The 7,472-nt window shown below is 41.1% G+C and overlaps 1 pseudogene; it reads right to left on the bottom strand.

The window, feature by feature from the left end:
* Positions 1-288: 288 nt before the first annotated feature.
* On the bottom strand, positions 289-7,093 carry LOC119262792 (annotated as a pseudogene).
* Between the last annotated feature and the right edge of the window lie 379 nt (positions 7,094-7,472).

Raw genomic sequence — 7,472 nt, forward strand, 5'->3', positions numbered from 1 at the left:
TTTGGCCAAAAGTACTTTTCGCATACAAGTTCATCATTTTTGAATGGGAAGCCAGCAACTAGGTTATAACTAGGATAACAACTAGCAACTAGGTGAACTAGAACAGAGCTCGTTTACATATTTCAGTTTTAAAGATACTATAAAACGACAGCCTGTTGAATTCTGAGGGACAAAGTGGTCATGTAAAAATTATTTTAGACTGTTTTTGATATGTTGAAAGTCATCAGTGGACCTCAAGAAAAAAAAAAATACATGAAAATGGGGACTTTAATACAATTTAGGCAATTCCTAGTTCTGGATGGTGAGCTGAAACCACTTATGCTGCATGAACTGCTGCAAACTAGGCCTTGAGGAAGGGATCTGCTCCAAGCTCCAGCCAATCAGATTACAGCATTCTGTGCAGATTGATGGAATTGGATGGCAGAGAGATGCTTAACCACGAAATTTCAGATTGTAAAGGTCTACATTTAGGGATGTCTGGCCTCAAGTGTAAATTCTTCTAACTTATCAATTATGTGATCAATTTTCCTTCCTCTGTACTTATTTACCAAGTCAAAAGGATGCCTTGTTTACCCAGACGTTCCCATTTGTCTTACCCTTAGACAGGCCATCCTTGAAGTTCCAAATCCCTTTGTCAGCGGAGGGAAGAAATCCACAAACCATCCTGAACAACAGGACACCAAGAGACCACACTGTTGCAGGATCAGCGTGATGCTTCCCTTTTGCAGAGAACTCAAGAGGATAGTAAGGAACCGTGCCTGAGAACATAAAACAGAGAAAGAGCACAGCTGAGCACAATAATTCATTTAATAGCTAAGTGGCTATAGGACATGGTTCACCTTCACATCCTTCTTAGATGTGAAGCTCAACTCCTTCACCTTTAACTACAGATTTTCCACAGAGGGAAAGTGTTGAATTTTTACCTGTGTATCTGTGATACTCCATTGTCTTGATCAGGTCTCCACAGCCAAAGTCAATAAGCTTGACCTCTAAGGTGTCCGTCTTGATTAGCAAGTTTTCCCCTTTGATGTCCTGATGCAGGACACCTCGCATGCTGCACTGGCTCACTGCTTCCACAGCTTGGACCATTATGGCTCAGGCCGTCTCTTCATCCATGAAATTTCCATGACTTTTCAGGAATCTTTTTAAGTTGACGCAAGGGTCAGGGTGCTCCATAATGAGGATGTATCTCTCAGGCTCATCAAACCACTCGATTGGTTGTATTATGTTCTTGCAGACACATGGAAAGCCTCGGACTCCACAGGCTGCAGGACAGTAGATAGTTACATGGTGAGGAGTGAAGAACATGGCGCGAAACTCATTGGCTTGGTTTGATACCATTACGTGTCAACGTGTTAAGTAGGTGCACTTACCCTTTGGAGATATCGGTCTGTTTTCCTCTTGGAGACAAATTTAACGGCCACCTGCACACAAAGACAAAAGATATTAAGATTATTAGCGGTGAAAGTAGAGAAAGGGAAATAATGACCATTAGAATGAAATCTGAGGTGTGAGCAGAACCTGTAGGCCATCAGAAACACGTTTTCCTATGAATCCAAAGCCTCCTTCACTCAGTTTGTCTTCAACTACATAGCGGGATTCAAAGGTGTCTATGAAAAACAAAATTACAAATGTGCGTCAGCCCTCTTTAGATCACTGTTCAGGGGTTTACCAATCAAACTTACTGATTATGAAGGATGCAGAGTGAACTTCATTTAGAGAATTACAGCTCTCTTAGAATGAAGTGAAATTAGTTGGTCATAGTACACAGTTGTCTGGAATTTGGACTGACCTGGCTCGGTGGCTTTGTTCTGTGTCTTTGTCGATGTCTCAGGTTGGTTCTCTGGCCCCTTCCTCTTCTTCCCTGCCGGAGCTACAGTGTCGGGAATCTTGCTTGTTCCCTCTTCAGCACTCTGGTTGTATCCCTCATCACCTCTCTTCCTCTTTCCTTGTGCAGATTCTAAGTACAGGATGATTTTTTGAATATTGAATATTTAATGTTCTGGACCTGTTACTTTACCCACAACTTGATCCACAGCTGGACCCACCACTAGAGTGACCAGATCAGAATTATTCAGTTGTAGGACAACAAAGCATCTACAATAATACTTACTGTAGAATACTTTGTTACATTCTAATTGTAGATTATCTTTAATAAAGTCGATCCTCTGAGTTTCCTCCATTTCCTCCATGTCCATCACTTTCCTCTTCTTCTCCACCACAAACACTTGTCGCTGCACATTTGCTCTTTTTGACCAATCATGTTTCCTCAGTCACAGTTTGGGGTGAGCGGACTTACCTGACTTGGTGACGTTCTTCTGTCCCTGACACCTTCTCTTGGGCTGATTCTCTGCCCTCTTGCTCTTCTTCTCTGTCAGACCTTCAGTGTGGGGAATCTTGCTTGTTCCCTCTTTGGCACTCTGGCTGCATCCCTCCTCATCTCTCTTCCTCTTTCCTCGAGAAGTTTCTAAGTACAAGATGATTGTTTAATGTTCTGGACCTGTCACTTTACCCACAACTTGACCCATGATTGAACCTGCCAACGGACCCACCAAGAGAGTGACCAGATCAGAATTGTCCAGTTGTAGGACAACAAAACATCTATGATAATATTTACTGTAGAATACAGTTACATTCTGAATGTATATATTTCTCCAAATTTCAAATGAGTTTCCTCCATTTTTTCTCTTTAGCAGTTTTCTGTTATTTTTTCTTTTTACAGTCTGTGTCCTTCACTTTACATTTGCATTTCTCTACCACCAATATTTTTTGCTACACATTAGCTCTTTTTAACTAATCATGTCTCCTCATTGGTAGCAACTAATTTTACAGTTTGCAGGTGAGTGGACTCACCTGGCTCGGCGGCTTTCTTCTGTCCTCGAGTTGTTCTCTTGGGCCGGTTCACTGCCCCCTTCCTCTTCTTCTTTGCCAAAGCTTCAGTGTTGGGAACCTTGCTTGTTCCCTCTTCAGCACTCTGGCTGTATCCCTCCTCTGCTCTCTTCCTCTTTTGAGTACAGGATGACTATTTGACTATTTAATGTTATTTCTTAGCAAATGAGCTGAACATATTTGTAGTAATGATAGTTCTGTGCTGCTAGATATTTAATATTCTTATTAAGAAATTTAGTTATATCTAAACATGCTCGTATTGTGCTGCTGAAAAAAATTAAATAACAAATAATTTAAAAAAAATGAATAAACTCAAACAGGAATGTATGGAATGTGTGTGTTCGTGTGTGTGTGTGTGTGTGCGTGTATATACACTGCTCAAAAAATAAAGGGAACACTCAAATAACACATCCTAGATCTGAATGAATGAAATATTCTCATTGAATACTTTGTTCTGTACAAAGTTGAATGTGCTGCCAACAAAATCACACAAAAATCATCAATGGAAATCAAATGTATTAACCAATGGAGGCCTGGATTTGGAGTCTCACACAAAATTAAAGTGGAAAAACACGACAGGCTGATCCAACTTTGATGTAATGTCCTTAAAACAAGTCAAAATGAGGCTCAGTATTATGTGTGGCCTCCACGTGCCTGTATGACCTCCCTACAAGGCCTGGGCATGATCCTGATGAGGTGGTGGATGGTCTCCTGAGGGATCTCCTCCCAGACCTGGACTAAAGCATCTGCCAACTCCTGGACAGTCTGTGGTGCAACATGGCTTTGGTGGATGGAGCGAGACATGATGTCCCAGATGTACTCAATCGGATTCAGGTCTGGGGAACGGGCGGGCCAGTCCATAGCTTCAATGCCTTCATCTTGCAGGAACTGCTGACACACTCCAGCCACATGAGGTCTAGCATTGTCCTGCATTAGGAGAAACCCAGGGCCAACCGCACCAGTATATGGTCTCACAAGGGGTCTGAGGATCTCATCTCAGTACCTCTGTACTTCTGGCAAGCACATGGAGGGCTGTGCGGCCCTCCAAAGAAATGCCACCCCACACCATTACTGACCCACTGCCAAACCGGTCATGCTGAAGGATGTTGCAGGCAGCAGATCGCTCTCCACGGCATCTCCAGACTCTGTCACGTCTGTCACATGTGCTCAGTGTGAACCTGCTTTCATCTGTGAAGAGCACAGGGCGCCAGTGGCAAATTTGCCAATCCTGGTGTTCTCTGGCAAATGCCAAGCATCCTGCACGGTGTTGGGCTGTGAGCACAACCCCCATCTGTGGACGTCGGGCCCTCATACCATCCTCATGGAGTCGGTTTCTAACTGTTTGTGCAGACACATGCACATTTGTGGCCTGCTGGAGGTCATTTTGCAGGGCTCTAGCAGTGCTCCTCCTGTTCCTCCTTGCACAAAGGTGGAGTTAGCGGTCCTGCTGCTGGGTTGTTGCCCTCCTACGGCCTCCTCCACGTCTCCTGGTGTACTGGCCTGTCTCCTGGTAGTGCCTCCAGGCTCTGGACACTACGCTGACAGACACAGCAAACCTTCTTGCCACAGCTCGCATTGATGTGCCATCCTGGATGAGCTGCACTACCTGAGCCACTTGTGTGGGTTGTAGAGTCCGTCTCCTGCTACCACGAGTGTGAAAGCACCACCAACATTCAAAAGTGACCAAAACATCAGCCAGAAAGCAGAAAAGTACTGAGAAGTGGTCTGTGGTCCCCACCTGCGGAACCGCTCCTTTATTGAGTGTGTCTTGCTAATCGCCAATAATTTCCACCTGTTGTCTGTTCCATTTGCACAACAGCTGTGAAATTGATTGTCAGTCAGTGTTGCTTCCTAAGTGGACAGTTTGATTTCACAGAAGTTTGATTTACTTGGAGTTATATTGTGTTGTTTAAGTGTTCCCTTTATTTTTTTGAGCAGTGTATATATATATATATATTTAATCAATAGAACAAGAGGAGTGTGTTATCGTGAAATAGCATCACTGCTGTGATTTGGTCGCAGTCAGGAGCCGAAGGCATTATTAATATTTTAAATAAGCGATGGTCAGCAATGGTCATGGCAAAACGTCAAGTAAATTAAATAAAAACACAGCTGGTCTCCTGATTTTATTATTATTTATTTTACTGGTTGATTTTGATACCCCTGCTTTAGAGTATGGTGTCTCTGCCAAGTAACCATTGATCGTACCTCACTACATACTGCGGACATTTCATGATGTTTTTACATATAACGTAATTTCTTGATGTATAGTAATGAACATGCCATAATAAAGCACCATTTAATGTGAAAACTGTCCTTTATGAGTATTTTTAGTAACTAGCTAGCAAATCTGTAACTATTGGGTCTTCCTTTGATAACTTCCTGTGTTTAGTGCCCACCCCTAATTCTCCAGTGATATGAAGCTGAAATCAGTTATTCTCCAGCTTCTTGTTTGAAATGGTGATGCGGTGCCTCTGGCGTCAGAATTGCTGCACATTTTATGGTGGATCAGGAAATTTAGCCAGCTAGCTATTACATTAGACCTCATGATCACCTTATGCTAGTAGTTACAATTTTAATTTGTATTAAGTAAAATAAAATAAAAGTTGCTGTTATAAGAGGATCAATGAGTCTGATTGGTCTTCTGTTGAGCTGCTGCCTCTCGACTCCTCAAGACCAGTATTACCTGTTATAGGAAGCACAATACAGAGCTAATAATGGTGTGATATCGAATTGAGGTGGACTAAGAAATCTAAGTAATTAGAAACTGAACTTTTTATCTGTCATTATTGAATATCAACAAAAACTTCAAAGAGAGTAAACAGTCCTTTATCTACATCAGGGGTCTCACAGTAGCGGCTCTTGGGTCCGTCATTAGCCTGATTCATTCATCAGACAGCAGCAGATACAGTGCATCAGAATTAAGCAATGAAAAGATTATCAAACAAATCTAAAATGTTTATCACACGTTATATGTATTTATTATACTACAATAATGTATTTATTATACTACAATACTACTAGTAATAGTACTACTACTACTACTGCTGCTAATAATAATAGTAATTTATTATTATTATTAATATTATTATTAATATTGTTATTATTATTACTAGCAGTCATAGCATTAGTGGTCACTGTAAGTTTATTTCAGACTTTTGTTCTTCATGTTTAAATAAAATCTGTCCGTTGCCGGTTGAGAATGTAATTGACCTTTTCTGTGCCGGCTTAACTGGACAGATCAAAAATGTTTTATTTAATAATAAAAATGGATTTATGTTGTTTGGTTTATATCCTATTGATTTTAGGTGGTTATTTTGAATACATTTTTGAGAAGACACAAAAAAATAACCTCATCATCAGTTATCACTGAATAATAATTTCATTATCAAATGAAAACAGTAACAACAACATTCCGACCTGATCTGGGAATTTTGTAACTAATGAGCATCAGCAAACAAATAAGACACAGTTAATCCATCATGGAAAGTTCAATTAGATCCTCAACCAGCAGCAAACAGATGTTATTTAAAACGGTCTGTTTTATTCTGTTTAAAGGTTCTGTTAATATTCAGTAATGACAGAAAAAAAACATTTCCAGTTACATCAGATGGAGGCTCTGCACTCGGCTGGTCTTAAGAATAGAGTCCACCTTACGCCGAGACAAGAGTTCAAACTTACGGTGTCAAGAGGTGCTAGAACATAATTTAACCAGAGTGCCTTGAAACTTATATCATGCTAACCTAAATAATTACCTAGAACGTTGGAGTTCAAATTGGGCATATTTTTCAAGAAGATTCAAATTTCTCAGTTTTAATGTTTGAAATGTGGTCTTGTACTATTTCTGATTAAATACAGGGTTTAAGTGATTTGTACATCATTGCTTTCTGTTGTTATTTACATTTTGCACAATGTCTAAACTTTTTTGGAATCAGGGTTTAGTATCGTCCAAAGGATGCTCACTGTAGTCATTCATCCAAGAGGTGATGTGCTTCTTTGGGAGCAGGATGATGTTTGTGGCTTTAATGTGGGCAGGAATGTTGCACTGTACCAGGGAAAAAGGTGTCAGCTTGCTGGCACACACTTTCAGGACCAGACATGGAATACTATTTGGGCCTACTGCCTTCCAAGTTGAGACCCTCTTCGGTGCTCTCCTCACCTTATCTATAGCTAGTGTGCTGGCTCTGTGGACTGGGCAGGGCATGGTGGTTAGCCGAGCCCAAGCAGTGATAGAACAGGTGTAGAAAGTCTTCAGGTCAGCAGGGAGGGAGGTTTCTGTGGTCACTGACTTACTGACTTTGTTCTTAAAGTGATTTCTTGGATTCTGTGCCATAAGTCTTGGGAATCTGAGCTGCCATCAAAGACGGCTACAATTTGTGTGTTGTACTTGTGTTTTGTAGCGCTGACACCAGTCTTTAGGTGGTGTCTGACAGCTTTAAGTTCTTCACTGTTCTTCACTGTCTCTGCAGACTGCAGAGTCTGTATCACTACATAAGAAACTGTGTTATATTTTGCCCAGCGTTAAGTTGAGCATCATTCATGTCCAGTTTAAGGTAAAAAATGAGAGTTTAGTTTAGTGTGTG

This window comes from Pygocentrus nattereri, chromosome 29, assembly GCF_015220715.1.
Source record: "Pygocentrus nattereri isolate fPygNat1 chromosome 29, fPygNat1.pri, whole genome shotgun sequence".
NCBI lineage: Eukaryota > Metazoa > Chordata > Actinopteri > Characiformes > Serrasalmidae > Pygocentrus > Pygocentrus nattereri.